The 17,000-nt window shown below is 41.8% G+C and overlaps 1 protein-coding gene across 9 annotated transcripts in view; it reads right to left on the reverse strand.

Annotated features, from left to right (window-relative positions):
• The window catches only part of LOC135524284 (ras association domain-containing protein 8-like), a 57,578-nt gene that overhangs the window by 16,188 nt on the left and 24,390 nt on the right, over positions 1-17,000 (reverse strand). For 2 of the 9 annotated variants that reach the window (XM_064951696.1, XM_064951694.1), the window contains one exon: positions 1,710-1,771. The exons of 3 other annotated variants lie outside the window; for them this stretch is intronic. The gene's annotated coding sequence lies outside the window, so the exon portion shown is untranslated. Of the gene's footprint in view, positions 1-1,017; positions 1,525-1,679; positions 1,772-1,864; positions 1,931-17,000 lie in introns of those variants that run through there. 4 more of the 9 variants (XM_064951691.1, XM_064951690.1, XM_064951692.1 and 1 more) reach the window with 3 other exon arrangements.

Consider the following 17,000-nt stretch of genomic DNA (forward strand, 5'->3'; position numbering starts at 1 on the left):
CAGATTCACACAAGCAAGCACACAGTGGTCCATGCCAACCAATTCTAGGTTTCCACCGTACAGTAGAGGTGATGGTCATTCATTGGTTTGCCTAGTTTAATGTCAGCCAAGCTACTAGGGTCAGCTCTCAAGGGGATAGGAACACACATCTACATTCCACAGAGCACAAAAGACTCAGTACAGGTTTTCCTCAAGTGACCAGCATCAAAGCCCACACCGACACACAGGCAGCATATATCTTTCCGTCTGTGTGTAAAAGACTGTTTGTATCTGTATGAGTTACAGTGTCGGCTGTATACAGCACAGGACCCAAGACAAGCAGAGCATGAAGAGGCCTCCATAGGTATTCCACAGCTGTTCATAGAGGGGAACACGCACACACACATTCACAAAGACACACCTACTTGCTGTACGTCAGACACACCTTATAATAAAGGATATGGAAAAACTTTCCGCATGTGCTTTAGGATATGAATCCGATCCAACACCTTCCCCTTAGGCAGTGAAAAGCAAGGAGCGGTATGGGTGGATGTGTGCCCACACTAACTGCGCTACATGCTAATTCAAATCTATCCCCGCCCCTCAGAGAGAAAGCACTGTTGACACCAAGGCCCAAAACTAGTATTGTACAATCACTGAGAGAGAGAGAGAGAGAGAGAGAGTATCCCTTGTCACTGAGTAGTCACATGGAAGAGAGGAGAACAATGAGGAACAAAGGCCAGTGTACAGCACACACACCCTCAAAGATGACGCATGCACACACACACACCGAGTTTCAAATGCGTTCTCTTTCTCTATGAAACACAAACATTAAAACTGAATCTCTGTTCTCCCTAATATCCTCACTCACAGGCAAACACACACAGAGTCCTTGACACATCAACAGCCAGTACCAGTGTAAGTATCACTCCCAGCTCCCTGAAGTAAACAGTGTGATAATGAGTGTCATTCTGGCGTTCTGGACAGTGGGCAGTGCCCTAGCGACGGGCACGGCTCTGCCTGCTGTGCCACTCTCACCTCCGGGCAGAAACAGAGACAGTAAACAGCTGGCACCAACCACCCTGGTCCCGTCTGCACTTTGGAGAGACTCATTGTTACAATGGTCACAATATATTCCTCTGGGTTCCTCTTGCTTTGCACCCCAGAGACACTGATTGCTGCTCCTATCGGTAATGTACAACAACATAGTCTGTCACAATGGGCTCCACATATTTATGTCGTCCTCACGCTCGCTTTGTTTGTTCGGCTTGACACTCATTCCCGGCTTTGTTGGTTCTGTCCGTCTTGTCAGGCCGTCTGTTTTATGACCATTCTGCCCCAGGTGGGACAGCGATAACGCTATAATAAAACTGTTGATTAAACTTTTTTGTCCTCCAACATCCATTCCCTCTATTCTTCTTCTGTCCCTCCATCGTTCAGAGCAGCTCCACAAGTGAGGCAGATAAGACTAATAAAACAGCCAATTAGGTCAAATCATCGTCATCTGCATCCAGCAGGGTTCTGACAACATAACCGGATGTCTCCACTACAGAGCATGTATAGAAGAAAAGGTGACACACACGTCCAGTGGTTTGGAGCAGGAGCTAGAGGTCAAGGCACAGGCTCAACAAAAAAATAAAAGACTCAAGAGTCGAGAAACATTACAGAATGTTGTTTCAATGAATCACATGGGAGCGTACCGTAGATCTGAGTGTGCAGTCTTCTTGTACCTTTTTTGTTGTTGCAACAGTCCAGAGCAAGCAGCCTAGCAGTTTCTAACTTCCTTGTATGTCTGAGGAGGAGAAAGACAAGATGCTGTCACATTCTGACACTCTAAACACAGACATAAAAAGCCCACAAAACTGCCTGCTGCAGTAGGCCATACCTAAGCATATGTGTTCACATGCAGAAGTGATTAGCAGTAGCGTTGTCCTCCTACAGAGCTGCACTCACTGACTGACTGACTGACTGACTGACTGCAGTAGAGAACAGGGAGTGGTCACAGGCCCTGGAGGAAATAAGATCTGTGAACTCAAGCCTCCACATGCTGGCCTAAAAAGGACTTTAATTTCTGGAGAACTTTTCAAACAGGACCACACCTCAGACTCGAGTGGATTAACCTTTACGGTCTGTGACAATGTAATAAAGAGGTTTGAACAACAACAAAACCTCAACGAAAGGTTTAGTTTATTAGGAGGTCTTAGCAAAACAAAAAAAGCATGAAAGGTCCCTGTGTGTGGAGGTAGAGGCAGGATTTTTCTCCTGATTCACAGTCTGTATAGCTGTGTGTGTCACGTTTTTTCTCTTACACAGAGGTGGCCAGGCTGCCCTGGCCTCTCTAGACAGCCTGGTCTCATAGAATAGACTTAACATAGTAAAAGTACACATTCGGGACACTCAAATTAGCATGATACTGTATGTTACGTTTGGTATGGTTACACAAGACAGAAGGTTACTTGAGTAAATAACGAAAGTAAGTGTCTTAGTCGGTGAGGTTGATGGGTGGAGGTATAACGCAAACGTCTAGCAACCCAAAGGTTACATATTCAAATCTCATCACGGACAACTTTATTATTTTTGGTAATTAGCAATTTTGCAACTACTTACTACTTTTTAGCTACTTTGCAACTACTTAGCATGTTAGCTAACCATTCCCCTCACCTTAACCTTAACCCTGTAACCAACTCCTAAACTTAACTTTAACCCTAACCCTAACCCCTAGTCTAGCTAATGTTACCCACCTAGCTAACATTGGCGTTAACCACCTAGCTAACGTTATTCACAACAACTTGGAATTGGTAACATATCATATATGTTTTGCACATTTGTAACATATTGTACGAATCGCAATTCGTGACATATCATATAAATTGTAATATGTAACATATCATACCAAATAGATGACAGACATCCAAAAGGAATACACACCAGACGAAATGTAACATATCATACTAATTGGCATGTCACGGATTTACATTTAATATGTTACATCTACCCCTGAGTCCAGGTTGGACACAGCTTGCTAATTAGACTGAGCAGTTGCCTGGTTTTCCAGCGAATGGAGCGCAGAAACAACTCATGAATAATGCATTTCACAGCACATTAATTTGGCAAATATTTCTCTGAACAAATCCCAAACACATGTGACTGATCGGCAGAGCCTCTTTGAAAATATCCCCTCTGTCTGTCTGTGGTAGCACTATTCAGATGCTAATGACTTAGCAGGAGGCATCATAAACTGTGGTAATAAGTGGTTTCAGCCACTCATATAGAAGAACACTTCACTGCTACAGACATCAATATCAACTCATTATACTGATTGGCTTGCTGAAGCCTTATGTCCTCCAGGTTTGTGGGTTTATTTGCTGCAAGAATGAAAACATTTTTTATAATAAATCTGTGTTCTCAAAGCCTGTCAACAGCGTTTTAGTGGTAAGTTAATAATGTGGACACCTGTGTCTCTACGGCTCTGTGAAATGACAAGGCATATGCCAGCCAGGCATTGTTGAGCAACATCTCACTCAGTTTAAAAGATGCAGAGTAACCACCCAGTTGGATACATATAAACCAACAGTAGCAGCATACAGTATAAACACCAACAACAATAAGGCTAACGGACAGACCGTAGCAGGTGGCCACTAGATTCTGTAGTTCCTGCTATACTGCCACACTCTTATCCATTGTGCTGGTCAATTGTGTTTATTAAATAGATCACAACATTTCCTTTGCAACTTTGGGTAGAAAACCCATGAACCCATTTATGAAAATAAATTGTGTTGTCATCTTCACAATTCAAGCCAGTCCTCCTTGAAAGTAATTCAGTTTGTCCTTCTTTTAAACTTAATCACAACAATGGAGCCGGAGAAGAAGGCTGACGTTTTATGTGTCCCCAACCGATTGTGTTTTTGTTCGTATCTTTACATTGTTTGTAACTTTTTTTTTTACTTACTTTGTACATAATGTTGCTGCTACCGTCTCTTATGACCTCAGGACTGTGATTACTCACCACGGACTGGCAGAATATTTTTTTCCTTTAACGAGTCTGATGAGCCCGACGCGAACAATATATTGCTTTCTCGGGAACAGGCCCAGATCCCCGTGATTTGCATGAAGAGGAGGCAGAGCAAAAGGGGCCAGAGGATAGCAAAAGGGGCCAGAGGGTGGGCTGCCTTCTGAGAATTCGTAGGCAATCAAATAAACCCCCACTTCCTTCCATTCTGCTAGAAAACGTGCAATCTTTTGAGAATAAATCATTGACCTAGGCGGAAGATTAAACTACCAACGGGACATTCAAAATTATAATATGTTATGCTTCAAAGGGTTGTGGCTGAACAGCAAAACTATCAACAAACAGCTGGCTGTTTATACGATGTATCGGCAGGATAGAACAGCGGCGTCTGGAAAGACAAGGGGGGGCAAAGCCCTCCGACAAACCATCAACCAGGCAAAGCGTCAATACAGGACTAAGATCGAATTGTACTACACCGGCTCTGACACTCGGCGGATGTGGGGCGGCAGGGTAGCCTAGTGGTTAGAGCATTGGACTTGTAACCGGAAGGTTGCAAGTTCACATCCCTGAGCTGACAAGGTACAAATCTGTCGTTCTGCCCCTGAACAGGCAGTTAACCCACTGTTCCTAGGGGTTATAATAAGATTTTGTTCTTAACTGACTTGCCTAGTTAAATAAAGGTAAAATAAAAAAATGTGTCAGGGCTTGCAAGCCATTACAGACTACAAAGGGAAGCACAGGCGAGAGCTGCCCAGTGACACAAGCCTACCAGATGAGCTAAACTACTTCTATGCTCGCTTCGGGGCTAATAACACTGAAACATGCATGAGGGCACCAGGAGTACCTTCCTGTGATCACGCTCTCCGCAGTCGATGTGAGACCTTTAAACAGGTCAACATTCACAAGGCCACAGGGCCAGACGAATTACCAGGATGTGTACTGCGAGCATGCGCTGACCAACTGGCAAGTGTCTTCACTGACATTTTCAACCTCTCCCTGTCTGAGTCTGTAATACCAACATGTTTTAAGCCTGCTTAAATGTCTACTGACCCATAGCACTTAAGTCTGCAGCCATGAAGTGCTTTGAAACGCTAGTCCTGGCTCATATCAACACCATTATCCCACTCCAATTTGCATACCACCCCCAAGAGATTCACAGATGATGCAATCGCTATTGCACTCCACACTGCCCTTTCCCACCCGGACAAAAGGAACACCTATGTGAGAATACTATTCATTTACTACAGCTCAGAGTTCAACACCATAGTGCCCTCAAAGCTCATCAATAAGCTAAGGGATTAAGTACCTCCCTCTGAAATTGGATCTTGGACTTCCTGACTGGCCACTCCAGGTGGTAAGGGTAGGTAACAACACATCCGCCACGCTGATCCTCAACCCAGGGGCCCCTCAGTAGTGTGTGCTCAGTCCCCTCCTGTACTCCCTAATCACTCATGACTGCACGGCCAGGCATGACTCCAACACCATCATTAAGTTTGCTGATGACACAACAGTGGTAGGTCTGATCACCGACGATGATGAGACCGCCTATAGCGAGGAGGTCAGAGACCTGGCCGTGTTGTGCAAGGACAACAACCTCTCCCTCAACGTGATTAAGACAAAGGAGATGATTGTGGACTACAGGAAAAACAGGGCCGAGCACGCCCTCATTCTCATCAACGGGGCTGCAGTGGAGCAGGATGAGAGCTTCAATTTCCTTGCTGTCCACATCACCAACAAACTAACATGGACCAAGCACACCATGACAGTCGTGAAGAGGGCACGACTAAACCTATTCCCCCTCAGGAGACTGAAAAGATTTGAAATAGGTCCTCAGATCGGCTATGAAAAGCCAACTGATATTTACTCCTGATGTGCTGACCTGTTGCACCCCCTGTGATTATTATTATTTTACCATGCTGGTCATTTATGAACATTTGAACATCTTGGCCATGTTCTGTTATACTCTCCACCCGGCACAGGCAGAAGAGGACTGGCCACCCCTCACAGCCTGGTTCCTTACTAGGTTTCTTCCTAGGTCTTGGCCTTTCTAGGGAGTTTTTCCTAGCCACAGTGCTTCTACACCTGCATTGCTTGCTGTTTGGGGTTTTAGGCTGGGTGTCTGTACAGCACTTTGAGATATCAGCTGATGTAAGAAGGGCTATATAAATACATTTGATTTGATCCTCAAAAGATCCATCGAGAGCATCCTGACTGGTTGCACCACTGCTACTCCCTTTACACCGCTGCTACTCTCTGTTATTATCGTCTATGCATAGTTAATTTAATAACTCTACCTACATGTACCAATTACCTCAAATTAGCGGTGCCCCCACACATTGACTCTGTACCGGTACCCCCCTGTATATAGTCTCACTATTGTTATTTTACTGCTGCTCTTTAATTACTTGTTACTTTTATTTCTTATTCGTATTATTATTATTATTATTATTTTAAACTGTATTGTTGGTTAGAGGCTCGTAAGTAAATATTTCACTGTTGTTCACACCTGTTGTATTCGGCATGTGACTAATACAATTTGATTTGTGTCCAGGAAACGGATCCTTTGTGTGTGGTTTATTCCCTTCAAAAAAGGCCTGGGTTAGTCACTGCTAGACCATTCCTGGTGAACAACCAAACAATTAGGCTACAGCAGTTCTAATGGTTTCAATGTTATGGTCTTTAAGGGTCTTCAAATGGTAAAACCTCCAAAACACACACTGTATAGTGTTTTGCTATTGTAACGGTATTGGGTTGCGTTGTGTTTAATGGTAAAACCCCCAAACACACACTGTATAGTGTTTTGCTATTGTAACGGTATTGGGTTGCGTTGTGTTTAATGGTAAAACCCCCAAACACACACTGTATAGTGTTTTGCTATTGTAACGGTATTGGGTTGCGTTGTGTTTAATGGTAAAACCCCCAAACACACACTGTATAGTGTTTTGCTATTGTAACGGTATTGGGTTGCGTTGTGTTTAATGGTAAAACCCCCAAACACACACTGTATAGTGTTTTGCTATTGTAACGGTATTGGGTTGCGTTGTGTTTAATGGTAAAACCCCCAAACACACACTGTATAGTGTTTTGCTATATTGTAACGGTTTTGCTATTGGGTTGGGTTGCGTTGTGTTTAATGGTAAAACCCCCAAACACACACTGTATAGTGTTTATTGTAACGGTAAAAATGGTAAAACCCCCAAACACACACTTGTATAGTGTTTTGCTATTGTAACGGTATTGGGTTGCGATGTGTTTAATGGTAAAAAAAAACACACACTGTATAGTGTTCTGCTATTGTAACGGTATTGGGTTGCGTTGTGTTTAATGGTAAAACCCCCAACACACAGTGTATAGTGTTTTGCTATTGTAACTGTATTGGGTTGCGTTGTGTTTAATGGTAAATATCGCTAATCACAATACAAGGAGCTTTTAAAAAATAATTTTATTGAGAAACATAAGACTGCCATGCAATTAATAACTTTATTCGGATTGTAACTACTTTTTAGTCCTTAGCTCATTTCTCCATCAACGTTTGGGGCTTTTAGGAAAAGTGTTCATATGAGAATTGCATTGTCACGCCCTGGTCGAAGTTTATTGTGTTTGTCTTTAGTTATTTGGTCAGGCCAGGGTGTGACATGGGTTTATTGTGGTGTGTTTTGTCTTGGGGTTTTGTTAGGTATTGGGTGTGTGGCTTAGTGGGGGTATCTAGCATAGTCTATGGCTGTCTGGCGTGGTTCTCAATCAGAGCAGGTGTTTATCGTTGTCTCTGATTGGGAACCAAATTTAGGCAGCCATATTCTTTGAGTATTTCGTGGGTGATTGTTCCTGTCTCTGTGTTTGTGGTCACCAGATAGGCTGTATAGGTTTTCGTGTTCCGTTTGTTGCTTTTGTATTGTTCGTTATTTCATGTCTAGTTCATTTCATTAAAGAACATGAATAACCACCACGCTGCATTTTTGTCCGCTTCTCCTTCGACAGACGAGAACCGTTACATGCATAGGGATAGCCTTCTCATAGATCGGCCACTTATTGGACTATTCAATGCTAGTTGGGTTTAAGCATTAGGTTGCTATTAGGACAAACTGAATTTGTTTCATGGAGGACTAGCTTGAAATGTGTCGATGACGACACAATTTATTTTCATAATGAGCCAAATATATTGGTGTTCTGCACAAAGTTGCAAAGGGAATGGTGTGATCTATTTAATAAACACAAGAGACCAGAAAATGGATAAAACAGTGTGGCAGTATAGCCTGAACAGCAGCATATAGTGATGCTACTTTATGGTAAATAATGTAAGTGACTTCAATTATAAATTTCTCTGAACAGCGGGAAAAAAAACATCACAGGGAATACATGACATAGTATGGAGAAGCAATACTCCAAGCTACAGCTTTATAATACTTGTAAAACATAGAGAGCTGATACTGTACAGTGGTTGTTGGGGTGGGATTGGCATGGGGTGTGGGGGGGTCCGTTGTGTCTTTTGACCATTTCTTTGGGATTCCTCATGTCTTACTCAATGGCAGGAAGAAGTTTGGTCCAATCCAGATGTTGGTGCTATATTTATTGAATATTATCTGAATAGTATAAATTAAAATGCCAAATTTGGGTGAGATCAAGTATCTTAATTTCTCAGTGATCAAATTATATTTCTATAATGCTAACCGTATCTGTTACTAACTACCAAAAAAATGATTTCAGAACAATCTGAGATGGTGGATGTCGAAATCCTCTTTCTTATGCTTTTTGAGGTGGAACGACCCATCTGCTTCTGTTTAATTGGTGGGGCGGTAAAACTCTGTTTTAGGTGGGAGTTTGACAGACATTAGCAGGAAATCAAGTTTGGGAAGAGCTGAACTATGTAGCAGGCCCAGTTTTAGTGGCTAATAAAGACAACAATAGAGGCTTACTCATAGTTCCTCAGACCTACCTCATCCACAACTGACCTAACTGGATAAACACTTTATTCACTACTGTAAAGTATACAGCAGGCAACGTTTTTGTAAATAAATGAAGATGAAAAATAGAATGCTACTTATCGTGCCTCAGCCCTATACAGCCCCTCCACTGATATGAGAAACGGAGAAAGTGAGGAGTGACTGGTGTGGCTATTGAGCTCTACAGAGTACAGGAGGCCTTATTGTTAGCAGAGCTACTAGGCTACAGCCATAGACTGCTGATGGGCACCTATATGTGTAATTATACACTCTCTACCTGACTCAGCACAACCGCAGGCCTGGAAGGGAGATCACACACACGATAAAACACATTCTGAAGTGGCTGAATTTGAATAACTGAAAAAAGGAATAAGAGAGTAGAGAAAGAATGTCAGACAGAGAAGAGAAGGAAATTAGCCTAGATCAGAGTTTCCCAACTGGCCCCAAAGTCTTCTGAGCAAAAAATATTCTTGACATAAAAGACTGTAAAAACATCCGCAAATCAGGTCCAAGTGATTCCCACGCATAATATATGTGATCATATACAAATGTAAGCAAGGTTTGAAATGATTATGTTTTAGTCGAATGTATCTGTTTGGGCTGCTTACATGTCAATTTGCAGTCTACAAATTATTTGTAATTATGTTCCAGTCCCCTGACATCCATTCAAGAAAAAAATTGTCTCGCTGCTGAATCTATTTGATGATCGCTGGCCTAGATCATATCATGTTGATGCTAGGTTTGTGCACAAAATCTAGGACTTAAATTAAGAACAGAGAGTTCTTTATTCCTACCTTAAGGATAAAAATGGTATCCTTAAATTGCACTAATGACAGCTCTATTCATAAGCCCTGTTCTAATGTCTGTCTGTCTGTCTGTCTGTCTGTCTGTCTGTCTGTCTGTCTGTCTGTCTGTCTGTCTGTCTGTCTGTCTGTCTGTCTGTCTGTCTGTCTGTCTGTCTGTCTGTCTGTCTGTCTGTCTGTCTGTCTGTCTGTCTGTCTGTCTGTCTGTCTGTCTGTCTGTCTGTCTGTCTGTCTGTCTGTCTGTCTGTCTGTCTGTCTGTCTGTCTGTCTGTCTGTCTGTCTGTCTGTCTGTCTGTCTGTCTGTCTGTCTGTCTGTCTGTCTGTCTGTCTGTCTGTCTGTCTGTCTGTCTGTCTGTCTGTCTGTCTGTCTGTCTGTCTGTCTGTCTGTCTGTCTGTCTGTCTGTCTGTCTGTCTGTCTGTCTGTCTGTCTGTCTGTCTGTCTGTCTGTCTGTCTGTCTGTCTGTCTGTCTGTCTGTCTGTCTGTCTGTCTGTCTGTCTGTGTGTGTGTGTGTGTGTGTGTGTGTGTGTGTGTGTGTGTGTGTGTGTCTCGGCCACCAGTACCAATGGGCTGGTCTCATTAGTAATTTAAGGCTCTTCCCATGTTTGCTAACATCAATAATTAAATCCATTTTTTCTTTTCCTTTTGGGGATTTAATGTTCCAGCAGTATGCTCCAAAATGTTTCAAATGATATCCATTTAAAGTGTTACAATGTTAAATATCAAACACAAAGTTAAAAGTTGTCTATAGCCTAAAACCAAACAACAAATGGAGAGACTTTTGGGATCCAGTCCAGACTCATGCAGGTGTGTATACTTTAACAGGGCTGGACAGACGGTAATAATATATGACTCCAAAACATGGAATTGTCAGCTAGATGAATGTTATAACAGATGAGCTCTGTTCTGCATTCCACCCAGTTAGGCTACCTCCCAAGTCACCCAACCTGGCTGGGGCCATGCAATGTTAACAATAGGGCATTTCCGTGTAAAAATCCCCATGAGCGCTAGCATGTGAAGTTCATAGGAGAATAGACAATTTGGTTTCAAATGATAGATAAGAGTAAATGTTTGTGAAATTAAGGAATATATACATTTTTCAACCATTTTCCATCCTAAATATTAAGAATAAGCAAAGGCTTTAATTTCTGGTAGAACAGACAAAAAAGGGGTCTTAGACAACATCGACCAGAAAAAATCCTAAATGATACTAGAAATACATCAAAAGACCGTGTCAAATAATATCGAAATTTATATTTAGTTTTGCGGAAATTATTTACCATCTGTAATTTTAAGAAATATTACCAAGTGTCTTGTCTTTCTTTAAAATATTTTCTAATTTCTCTCTCTCATGAGGAGGTAGGATAATGAAAGTTCACAGAAGTATAGAGGTAGACCTACCACTTAGGTAGGTAGACCTACCACCAGGTAGACCTACCACATATGTTTTAGTGTTTTTGCTGATAGCAATTTGGTTTATGATTTATTAAGTGATTAAAACGTGCCGTTCTGTTACCAAATCGGAACTGAATTGGCTACAATAGGAATTCTTAATAGTCAGACACTAACCACAGTTGGGTCACATGCTACTGTCCTCCCTTCCACTGGCACACTGTCAGCTCATAACTGTTTTCTTTCTCTTTCTATCATGTTGTGGTCAAAGCAAGTGTATGAAACAAGTCTGGACCCCCCCCTCTTCTCTCTCCAGTTAATGTCACCTTGCTGACACCTACTCATGAACCCCCTCACTTTCCATTTACTGTAACCAGTCCTCCCATCCACTGTGCACCGACCGACTTTAGACTTCCAAGGACAGTGAAAAGTAGTTGAAATTTGGTCAGTCCAAATCTGAACCAATCATAGACATCTGTTTCACAAGTTTGGACACCACAGTACAGTACAGTATAAGAAAATAAAATAAAAGTTCAGTACAATACAGTACTGTACTGTAGAGTAGAGTACGGTTTAGTACAGTATAGTAAAGCACACTAGAGTAGAGTATAATTTACTGTACTGTACTCTACTGTACTGTAATGACCTATACTTTACTGTACTACTGTATTGTACTGAACTCTACTGTGCTCTACTCTGATGTCCAAACTTATGAAACAGAGACGTCTATGATTGTTACAGATTTGGTCCGGTTTGCCCAACAGCAACTCAACACTGGTTTCAATTCAACTGAACTCAGCTTAGTTTCTATGAGGACCTAGTTCCATTTCTTCTCCCTAACACGAGGGAAATATTTTTCAAAGTTCTTAACCTGGGGTTATGCAATGGATACTGTAGTCAACCAACAGCAAGCTCAATCCCATGACACTAAACACGTCTTAGTTTCCTACGGATCCATTTCTTCTTCTTCATTTAATCTCCTAAACACTAGTGAAACATTTATCAAAGTAATACACAGATTAGGTAATAAACAGGTGTTATAGATTAACATGTGGCTCCCATGGTTAAGTTCAGGGATATGCAAACCTAACACACACATCTAATAATGGCCATGGGAGAGTGGGATAGGAGCAAACACAACACAGGAATGTGTGTGTGTGGTGTGGTGTGGTGTGGTGTGGTGTGGTGAGTGAGTGAGTGAGTGAGTGAGTGAGTGAGTGAGTGAGTGAGTGAGTGAGTGAGTGAGTGAGTGAGTGAGTGAGTGAGTGAGTGAGTGAGTGAGTGAGTGAGTGAGTGAGTGAGTGAGTGAGTGAGTGAGTGAGTGAGTGAGTGAGTGAGTGAGTGAGTGAGTGAGCGAGCGAGCGAGGGAGTGAGTGAGTGAGTGAGTGAGTGAGTGAGCGGACCTTCAGGTGAGGTCTGTACTTGAAACAGGATTGTGAAAGGACAGAGGTAAGGTCGCGGGGGGAGTAAGGTATGGGTTTAGGGGCAGAAGGGGTTTAGTGAGAGGGGAGCCTAGTACGTGGATGTTTATGGATGCTATGAAGGGATTATTGACATGAGTGTGGGTCATGCCGTGGGGATCTATAGGTGGATGTAGGGCTAAGAAGGGCTAAGGCCACTCATTAGGACAGATTTATAGAGTGGTGCGGAGGTGTCAGCCACAAATCTCTCTATCTCATTAAACTGGGGGACGAGTAACGATTATCGCTCTCCAAGTGGTGGGGTGAATGGATGGAGAGGAGGATGTAGATTTATGGTGGAACTCTTTGTATCCTAGACACTTTAATGGAACAGGATTGTACATCTGCCTCGTTCTGTCCCAGCCCCAGAAACCTCACTTTCACCCCTCTTAACACACACAGACACACACACACAGACATGCGCATGTGCGCACACTGAGATAAACCTGCAGTTTGGTTTCCACACACACACAGTCAGGGATCCATAGTTGACACTGGCCAGGCTGTTGAGATTGATTTATTCTGGGGAAGATATCTGTACCCCCTGCGAACCAGGAGAGAGGCATGGGGGAGGGGTTAAGCTTTTCTTTGTGTATGCCTGGGATACATTTACAAAGTTAATTTCCACACACACAGCTCAGGCACTTTTCAATATTTCAAAGCTAAAGTGTCTATGGTGGTACAACCAGTCCACATTTAACAGAGCAGAATGGAGATCTTGCCAATTTTGACTTTGTGTCTGTGGAATGTAGTGGAAACCGCTTATTTATTTTATTTTACCTTTATTTAACTTGGCAAGTCAGTTCAGAACAAATTCTTATTTTCAATGGCGGCCTAGGAACAGTGGGTTAACTGCTTGCAACCTCCCGGTTACTAGTCCAACGCTCTAACCACTAGGCTACCCTGCCGCCCCAGGGTAGCCTAGTGGGTAGCCTCAATCCCGTCATCCGGTTTGACGGGATTGAAAATCACTGCACCATTTTAAGCACCGCCTTCACCAAATCCTGATTTGCTGTTTGTAATCACATAATCCTACGTGATCCTTGACAGATTCTCGCCGTTACATCTGTCCAGGGTTTCCAAGTCTATTTAACCTTACCAACCAAATGACCACTCAAAACCCAACCAAAAGGCCTGAAAACTAGCTCAACATTTGTTTTACACAGCAAGAGAGGAGTTGCCACATTTAAACAATAAAACTTTTCCCATAATGTTAGCGAGCCAATTAAGAAAGAATATTGAGGTAATCTGTAATGATATTAGAAGCAAAGTTTGGATACAAACTATGACATAATAAACTCATTTTAATATGTCGCAAGAGAGAAAATAATTTGCCCTTATTAAACTCGCCAGATCATTTTCCATCAATGACTGTCGATTTAACACATTTGACTACTATGATTAAATTAGTTAATGTGTGGTCCTCACCGTGAAGCATTGAGGAGGAGGTGTGATAGTGTGGGGACGCTTTGCTGGTGACACTGTCAGTGATTTATTTAAAATTCAAGGCACAGTTAACCAGCATGGTTACCACAGCATTCTGTAGTGATGTGCCATCCCATCTGGTTTGCGCTTAGTGTGACTATCATTTGTTTTTCAACAGGGCAATGACCCAAAACACACCTCCAGGCTGTGTAAGGACTATTTGACCAAGAAGGAGAGTGATGGAGTGCTGCATCAGATGACCTGGTCTCCACAATCACCCGACCTCTACCCTATTGAGACGGTTTCGGATGAGTTGGACCGCAGAGCAAAGGAAAAGCAGCCAACAAGTGCTCAGCATATGTGGGAACTCCTTCAAGACTGTTGGTTGAGAGAATGCCAAGAGAGTGCAAAGCTGACATCAAGGCAGGCAAAGGGTGGCTACTTTGAAGATTGTATTGTTTACATTCTTAGTAAACAATTTGTTTAACACTTTTTAGGTTACTACATGATTCCAAATGTGTTATTTCATAATTTTCATGTCTTCACTATTAGTATACAATGTAGAAAATAGTAAAAATAAAGAAAACCCCTTGAATGAGTAGGCGTGTCCAAACTTTTGACTGGTACTGTATAAATTAATAGGCTACTTGATGGCCAAAAGATGCAAATGTATAATTCTCCACATTTAATGTTAGTTTTATTGAGGACTTTTCCCCATAACAGAAGCTCGCGATGAAATTCCATAACTTCTGTTCCAATAACTTCCATTTAAAATTTCCACTTGTGTTAAATAGCCTACCTACAACTGGTAAAAAGTTGTCATGATGTGCACGTGTGCTGATCTGTCTCCACTCGCTCACGTGACTCAAGCAATAGTGGACTAACGTGTATGATGCAGTGCTCTCTCAACACACACACCTCCAGCCCTCCCACCACTCACTCAGCAACAGCCTGCCTCACTGCCTGATAGTCAACAGTAGCAGGTCACACGGAATATATTTTTTTTGTGTTACCTGTTCATGGAGAAAACTTTGACCTACTTCTATGATGTTCACAGATAATAGATCCCGGTTTAAAGGGGGGCTGAACTTTCTGATTTGGCCTCTTTTTTCAGCTTGGTCGTTAAGAAATGCAGCGGCCATGACTGAAGCCAAACGAGAGTTGTCTTGGGAGTGGGGTGGGGGTGTTTTAATGTGGATGTCTCGTGTTCACACGTGGTAAGTATTTGTACATTCACTTTGCCAAAACAGTACACAGTTCGGTCATTTCACCAATTTGGTGCCTTTTGAGAAGTGTAACTTGATCCAATAAAACTTTGATTTCACCTAATTTTAACATTGACATGTTCAACTTCATAAAAAACTGCTTTTCCCATCTCAAGAGGTTAAATCAAAATATTACTATAGTCAAATAAATGCCAAATAAAGAAACGGGGTTGACCGTAACAGGGTTGATGATTTCTTCTTAAATCAGCCTTAAATTCCCTCGTGACAGGGGGAATGGAAGCTTGTTCTGTGCAACAGGGAGTGGCAATTGAATGCAAGCGTCACAAACACAATGAAAATGCTAAAACAGTTCTAGCATTTCAATCTACGGGTAACAAGACTCGATCCGCTCAGTTTTACACCAAAAAGAGTAGGACCAGCTCACCTGCTTTTACACTATGATCTATTAGATGTTCAATGTTTATTCTGAATTTGTTTGATTTAAAATGGAATAGTTTCACCATATTAAAACGAGAGTTCAGTTCATGTTACAGGGTTTGACCTTAAAATGATGGACAGACGTAAATGAATCACTAAACACATTTTACATAAATAATCATCTTCAGAAATTATTTTAAAAAGCAACAAAAATAACTAGGACTTTACTATGATGGTGAAAACTTGGAGAAATGGTTAAGTGGGTTGAACTCTTCATTGAAGTGACACAGGGTTGATGGAGGGACATGTCAAAATGCTGCATTTTGGCACTTTAGCAAGCCTTTAGTCATAAAATTGAATTCTCCATGTGGTCTATATTAAAGGGTGTTTCATTTAAAATAACAGACTTAAAATATCAAAGGCACTCTTTTTGTTACACTCACTCACCCTTCTAGATAACCTAAACAGTTAACCAGGTCTTATGTCTTGAAGTTGCCTAGGCTAGCTAGTGCTAGCTAATTGCTTTCGCCAATTAGCTTCAGCCGGCTGGTGGTTTGACATTGGATGGCCTATGTCTGGGGCTAGTTTGGGACCGTCAATAAATTAAATTTGGTCTTAAATGGTGACTCCATGTTTACATAAAGGCTCAAAAAAATCTAAAATAAATAAGGCAACGTCTTCAACTCTACTTAGAGGCAAGTTTCACTTAAAATGAAACTTACAAATAGCAGTGTTGGGCAATTTGGAAAGCCACAGTCAGTCAATAAATTATAGAATAATACTTGTTGGAAAGGTTTTCATCTTTGGCTCAAAACCTGTTGATACTATAATATTAGAAAGGTTCAAAATGTATGTAAAACATGATAGCACAATTTAAAAATATATGGCACATGGAAACCAAATGAGGATGGTCTACGGTGATAGATGGGATGTGATGAGAGTGGCGGAACTAAGGAGCTTATGTTCAGTAATGTATTATTGTTATGTGATTGCTGTATATAAAATGTGTCTGCAAAATGTATATGTAAAATAAAAAATAATAATAAAAAAGATGTGTCCTCCGAACAGGGGGGTGGATGGGTTAAATGATAATACAAATAATTTTGTATTCTTTATATACTCTTTTAAAATCATAGATTTAGTACCTTCACAGCTTGCCTTATGCTTGGCACCGAAACCCCTCTCTCAGGCCTCTGTCTGTCTGTGTGTCTGTGTGTGTGTGTGTGTGTGTGTGTTCCTCAAACACAACACCCCATCGCCATGTCTCCGCCTGGCATCACAAGACTCTCCCAGGGGATTGTGGGATGTTTGCGTTGCCACGGTAGCAAGACAGTGCTGAGGAGACAAAGCT

Source organism: Oncorhynchus masou, chromosome 31 (assembly GCF_036934945.1).
Source record: "Oncorhynchus masou masou isolate Uvic2021 chromosome 31, UVic_Omas_1.1, whole genome shotgun sequence".
In the NCBI taxonomy this organism is placed as follows: Eukaryota; Metazoa; Chordata; class Actinopteri; order Salmoniformes; family Salmonidae; genus Oncorhynchus; species Oncorhynchus masou.